Source organism: Eriocheir sinensis, chromosome 60, assembly GCF_024679095.1.
Source record: "Eriocheir sinensis breed Jianghai 21 chromosome 60, ASM2467909v1, whole genome shotgun sequence".
Classification (NCBI taxonomy): Eukaryota; Metazoa; Arthropoda; class Malacostraca; order Decapoda; family Varunidae; genus Eriocheir; species Eriocheir sinensis.
The window spans coordinates 8447734-8454918 of NC_066568.1; the positions used below are offsets into that span (position 1 = coordinate 8447734).

At 41.9% G+C, this 7185-nt stretch overlaps 1 pseudogene; it reads right to left on the bottom strand.

The window, feature by feature from the left end:
- LOC126985865 (RNA-binding protein 25-like) overlaps positions 1 to 6297 on the bottom strand; it is a 43772-nt pseudogene extending 37475 nt beyond the window's left edge.
- Positions 6298 to 7185: the final 888 nt, after the last annotated feature.

A 7185-nucleotide genomic window follows, 5' to 3' on the forward strand; every position in this document is an offset into this window, starting at 1 on the left:
GTGTAGTTGCCACTCGTCACAATTATATGGGTGAGGTAGTGTGTATTGCTATCGAGTAAGAAGTATATAATGATTTAGAAACATCGGATAGTATAGTAATATACTGAAATCAAATATTACTAATTGATTAATTGGTGAGGTTGAAGTTAGATGACAGAAAAGTAATGTTATTTATGCACTTACTTTATTGTACTCTGTTGTTGTTGCTGTTGTTGTTGTTGCTACCATTATCATCATCATCGTTACCATAATTATTACTGCTACTATTACTACTACTACTACTACTACTACTACTACTACTACTACTACTACTACTACTACTACTACTACTACTACTACTACTACTACTACTACTACTACTACTACTACAACTAATGAAATAATAATAATAATAATAATAATAATAATAATAATAATAATAATAATAATAATAATAATGATAGTAACAGCAATAACAAGAATAACAACTACTAAAGTATTAACCATCAGTATTAAATGAATAGCTTAGCCTTCCCGCCAAAGCTCCAAGTCTTAATATAATATCTCCTCACTAATCTGTACTTAGGATCGTAATTAAAGACCACAGATAGATCACTCATGTATGCATCGTAGAATAAACATTTATTTTCCATTGTTGTTTTCTATAAATTACCTGCAAGAGAGAGAGAGAGAGAGAGAGAGAGAGAGAGAGAGAGAGAGAGAGAGAGAGAGAGAGAGAGAGAGAGAGAGAGAGAGAGAAGACGAAGAAGAAGAAGAAGAGTAATCTGGATCTGGATCTGGATGATAATGCGCAGGGCACCTTTCAGATACATAACACGCATATTTGTGTTGGCTGTTGGGGGGACGGGGGAGCCGAGTGTGCAGGGGAGGGAAGTGAATCAAGGAAGATTTACATTGATTTACGTAGAAAACCAGACCACACAGACCAGACTAGGTGATCTGTCCTTAAACCTATAAGTGATTCTACATTAATCAGATAGCTCCAAAACTTTGCATTTCAACTCTAGTTAATATTAAGTTGAAGGAAGTGTAGGTCGAGCTTGTTTTAAAAGGAGTCAGTCGTGTTACACTGGACCACTGAAGGCGGAAGCTTATTCCATTCTCGCACTACAACGTTGGTGAAGAAAGATTTGGTGCAGTCTGAATTTACTTGTCTACATTTAAGTTTTTTTCCATTATTCCTCGTTCGCAAAGTGTCATCGATCATAAACAATTTTGATTTGTCCACATTCGTAAACCCATTACGTATTTTGAAACATTCGATCAGTTTTCCCCGGAGGCGACGTGTCTCAAGAGATAACATGTTAAGGGTTGAGAGCCTCCCGACGTAGGGTTTGCTGCGCAAAGAAGGGATCATTCTTGTTGCCCGACGTTGAACACCTTCTAATTTAGCAATGTCCTTTGCATGGTGGGGAGACCAAAACTGTACCGCATATTCCAAGTGGGGTCTGACTAAGCTATTGTAGAGCGGAAGTATTATTTCTTTATTTTTTAATAAAAAGTTTCTTTTAATGAAGCCCAACATTCTGTCCGCTTTATTTGCTGCATCGATGCATTGATGTGAGAATTTGAGGTTTGACGCGATTTTGACCCCAGGTCCTTGACGCATTGAACGCTTTCGAGTTCGACGCCGCGCATTTCGTAATCGAACTTCTTATTTCTTGTTCCAACTTGAAGGACCTGGCACTTATTTACATTAAAGGGCATCTCCCATCTATCCGACCAAGCTGAAATTTTATGCAAATCCTCTTGGGGGCTTTGTCTGTCTTCGTCAGTGAGAACATCTTTGTGTCGTCTGCAAATTTACTAATGAGATTATTGATTCCAATATCCACATCGTTGATGTAAATTATGAATAGCACTGGGCCAAGAACCGAGCCCTGAGGGACGCCACTAGTGACTGGCGCCCACTCTGGGATAAATCCGTCGATCACCGTATTAATAAAAATAATGAGTACCGTAGTAGTAGTAGTAGTAGGAGTAGTAGTAGTAGCTGAAGTAGTAGTAGTAATAGCAGTAGTAGTACGAAGAGGAGGGGAAAGAGATGGAGGAGGAGGAAGACGGCGGAGAAGGACAAGGAGGAGCGCAAGTAGGAAGAGGAACCGCTCTGTACCAGTCCCGACCTAGTACATACACGCACACACACACACACACAAACACACACACATACGCGCGCGCACCCTTTATGCAGGTGACATTGAAAATATATCATAAATAATGCATGCTTGATTGAGACCGCGTACCGAGGGGGGGCCGGTGGCTGTGTGGTGGACGCCCAAGCTGAGTCCATGTTAGTCTCCGCTCCCTGGCTCGTGTCCACAGTTGTTTGCAATGAGTGGTTCATGATTTTAAAGTATTTAGTCAATCATATGAAATAGAGCATGATTTTCAGTACATCATTAAAGTTTTTCATGATGATTTTTTTTAATACGATCGAAGTTGTGCACAATTTTCTGTATGTTTGTTTTTTTTTTGTTTTTTTTTACGTTGTTGCCTATTGCGCCGGTAGGCATCTTCCCGGTGGGGCCTGATGATGGCCGAAGTTTTGCATGATATTCTGTATATGGTCGAAGTTGAGCATGATTTTCTGTATAAGGTCGAAGTTGTGCACGATTTTCTGTATATGGTCGAAGTTGAGCTTGATATTCTGTATATGGTCGAAGTTTTGCATGATTTTCTGTATATGGTCGAGGTTGTGCATGGTTTTCTGTATATGGTCGAAGTTGAGCATGATTTTCTGTATATGGTCGATGTAACGGGCTTGTCGGGGAGCGTTTAAAGGGTGTTGATTAAGACTTCAGCTTCCTTAAGGCGAATTATATTCGTAGCCTTTATGTACAAGAAGCGTCGGAGCGAGAGCGACTGTCGTTGTGTGTCAGTCGGACTCTCATGAAGGAGTGACGAGTTACAGGTTGGGAAATAATTGTTACAATTGGTCACGTATGTCAAGGTGACCTCCGCGCACCATCGGAGTGCGAAGTATACAAAACTGAGACGGTAAACACTGACGGACGACATTCCTATAAGGTGGCGTGATCGATCTGTCGTGGGTTTTTTCCATTGGCAATTGTATGCCTAATTCGTGGTGATATTAAATAATAATAATACATTGATATCCTACTATAACATCGAAGTTGTGCATGGTTTTCTGTATATGGTCGAGGTTGTGCATGATTTTCTGTATATGGTCGAAGTTGTGCACGATTTTCTGTATATGGTCGAAGTTGAGCTTGATATTCTGTATATGGTCGAAGTTTTGCATGATTTTCTGTATATGGTCGAGGTTGTGCATGATTTTCTGTATATGGTCGAAGTTGTGCATGATTTTCTGTATATGGTCGAAGTTCAGCTTGATATTCTGTATATGGTCGAAGTTGAGCTTGATATTCTGTATATGGTCGAAGTTGAGCTTGATATTCTGTATATGGTCGAAGTTTTGCATGATTTTCTGTATACGGTCGAAGTTCAGCTTGATATTCTGTATATGGTCGAAGTTGAGCTTGATATTCTGTATATGGTCGAAGTTTTGCATGATTTTCTGTATATGGTCGAGGTTGTGCATGATTTTCTGTATATGGTCGAAGTTGTGCATGATTTTCTGTATATGGTCGAGGTTGTGCATGATTTTCTGTATATGGTCGAAGTTGTGCATGATTTTCTGTATATGGTCGAAGTTGAGCATGATATTCTGTATATGGTCGAAGTTGTGCAAGATTTTCAGTAGGTGGTTGAAATTTCCCATGGCTTGCGATATACCGCATCAAATATCCCAATTATGTACGTATAAGCTTCCCACTTATAAAAAGGGGACAACATTGGAAATTAGTGTTTGTATAATTATGCTTTCTAGTGTTATCTGTGGAAAGTCGTTGTAGCCTATATATGTATTTTGCCCCAAATTATAATTTAATCAAGGCATAAGAACGTTAGAGCATAAGAACACAGGAGTCTGCAAGAGCCCGGTAGGCCTGTATCAGTTCCTGTGAACCTAACCCCACCTAACATCACTGTCCATGAATTTATGTAATCTTTTTCTTAATAATATGTCTATCGTATTGGCACTCACCACATGGCTGCCAAGCCAGTTCCACTCATCCACTACTCTGTTGGTGAACCAATTCTTACCAGTGTCCTTGATGAATCTGAATTTATCCAGCTTAACTACGTGTCCTACCCGGCTCTCTAACCTACAGAACCTTACGAATATCTTCCTTAAATGCCCTTCACACACACACACACACACACACACACACACACACACACACACACACACACACACACACACACACACACACACATTCACCGTTTGATATTGCAAAAAAACAATGCAATCTAACGTATAATATTTTATTTATACACCTGTTCACCTGCTTTCTTTATTCTGCTCTTTTCTTTCTCCTCTTTCTCCTCCTCCTCCTCCTCCTCTCTAACGGAGTCTAACCGAACCGAAGTCACTGACCTTGTAACATTGTAACCCAACCTCGTCTCTCTTTCTCTCTCTCCACCCACAGTAATAAGGGTCAGTGTGTCGCCAGGAAGCCTCCAGCTACTCTTCCATTTTCTTCCCTTCCTCCTCCCCTCCTCTTCCTCCTCCTCCTCCTCCTCCTTCTCCTCCTCCTCCTTCTCCTCCTCCTTCTTCTCCTCCTCCTTCTCCTCCTCCTCCTTCTCCTCCTCCTTCTTCTCCTCCTCCTTCTCCTCCTCCTCCTTCTCCTCTTTCTCTTTCTCTTTCCAGTAACCTTCTTCTCTTCTTCCACATCCTCTTTTACTATCGCTTTTCTTATCCTACTCTTTCACCTCCAACTCTTGTCTGTCGTTTTATTATCAATTACAATAACAAAACTATAACATCAAATCTAGCTTAATATTTGCTGCCACGTGTTCTTTATATATTTCCTTGATTACAGATCATGCTGAACGAAGGCTACAAGCTGTCATTTATATTTCTCTGAGCTGTTCTTTTAAATTCCGTGTTCGTTATCTTTTTCGGGTTGAAATTCTTCGTCAGTGCAATGACTACAGTTAATATGGCGAACAGAATGTTGGGCTTCATAAATATAAACTATTCGTTAAGTAATAAAGATGCAATACTAATAATATACGATAGTTTCATCAGACCCCACTCGGAATATGCGGAACAGATCGGGTCTCCCCACCCTGGGAAGGCAAAGTAAAGTTGGGAGCATACGCCATAGCTGCGCGTGGCGGCGGTGCGCATCTCTGCCCCGTTGACCCTTTGAGCCTGTGGTGGAAGATCACCCATTAACCCGCCACAGGGCCAGGGTAACATCCGAGTTGCCACAATTTACCATCCCCAGCTTTCTCCAGGCATCCATTTATCGACAAGCCCGAAAGGAAGAATGAACATCTGCACAGCGACTTAGGGGCGCTGTATAGTATCTATATGTAAATTCTCTCTCTCTCTCTCTCTCTCTCTCTCTCTCTCTCTCTCTCTCTCTCTCTCTCTCTCTCTCTCTCTCTCTCTCTCTCTCTCTCTCTCTCTCTCTCTCTCTCTCTCTCTCTCTCTCTCTCTCAAATTTAGGGCTAAACGTGTCTTGATACTCCGTTGAAAAAAAAGTGTATATCGCGATCATCATCAGTCTCATCCAGAGCTAGACCAGTGCAGGACAGCGGCCTTTCCTAACATCCTCCATCTCTCTCTGCCCGATGCTGGTGTACTTCGTCCTGCTCCGAGAAAAACAGTAATTTCATCTCTCCACAACTTTGGCTGTCCATTTGGTAACAGATCTACGCGAGATGTGATCTTCCCAAGGCGATCCGTTCCTTATTCTTAAGGCACTAAAACATCTCCAATACAGTCGAAAATACCGCAGAAAACTAGCATCTTCCAAAGTTAGTTGATAGTGAAAGGGATGAAAGTGAAGACCCTGTTAATTCTTGCATCAGTGGAGCGTATGCAGCATAGGGATGAGCTAGCATAGAAAGTCTGGTGCAGCGAGAGGAGGGGTAAGCTGTAAGCAAGTTCAAGGCGGAGTGAACATGAAAATATCGGTAACAGATTGAAATGGAAGCAAAACAGAGGAGGGTTGAAAGACAATTAAGACAGTCGCGAGGAAGAGACAATGAGGCGAATGACCTTTGACTCCCTTGTGTGGAGAGGAGCTCGGTGAGGCGCTTCTGCTTTATTTTTTAGAATCAGTAACGGGGTCCTCACAGTTAGGTCTCTCTCTCTCTCTCTCTCTCTCTCTCTCTCTCTCTCTCTCTCTCTCTCTCTCTCTCTCTCTCTCTCTCTCTCTCTCTCTCTCTCTCTCTCTCTCTCTCTCTCTCTCTCTCTCTCTCTCTCTCTCTCTCTCTCTCTCTCTCTCTCTCTCTCTCTCCAAGTCTTTGAGTCAGTCACTCGATGATAATATTGAAATGTATATGCGACCTGACACCAGTCCATTACAAAGTAGAGGAAGTTTGGTTAAGGCGAAAATGTAAAGTCTTCGGTGGCGATGTATTAAGGTTATTTTAGATTCGTGAGAATTGAGTAGTAGGTAGGAAGACACCTACCGAAACGGGCGTAAGCCAAGCCACTCCCGGTGAGGTATATATGGGAAGCGAGGAGGGGGCTGAAGCCCTCCAAAAACCCTTCCCATGTCCACACTTTCCGTTTCCCTATTGTCTCATCAACACCAGAGAGTAGTTCAGCATGCTCTCTAAAGACAGATCCTCTCTCTTTCCACATCACATTACAGTCACACAACATACACACCTTTCCCAAAAATTTAAAATTCAAAATATGGCACAATTACGCTCTGCAACAACAAAAACAACAAGAGAAATAGTCCTTCCAACCCTCTTCCCTTTTTTCCACTTTCTTCCTAAAAACATGAGAGAGAGAGAGAGAGAGAGAGAGAGAGAGAGAGAGAGAGAGAGAGAGAGAGAGAGAGAGAGAGAGAGAGAGAGAGAGAGAGAGAGAGAGAGAGAGAGAGAGAGAGAGAGAGAGAGAGAGAGAGAGAGAGAGAGAGAAAATCCGCGTCCAAAAATAATTGTCCTTATTTTTCCACAAAGAAGGAAATGACGTGTGTGTGTGTGTGTGTGTGTGTGTGTGTGTGTGTGTGTGTCCAAATAATTAGATGTTATATAACTCAACAATGATTTTTTGTCGCCCATTGTGTATGTCCTCTCTCTCTCTCTCTCTCTCTCTCTCTCTCTCTCTCTCTCTCTCTCTCTCTCTCTCTCCTG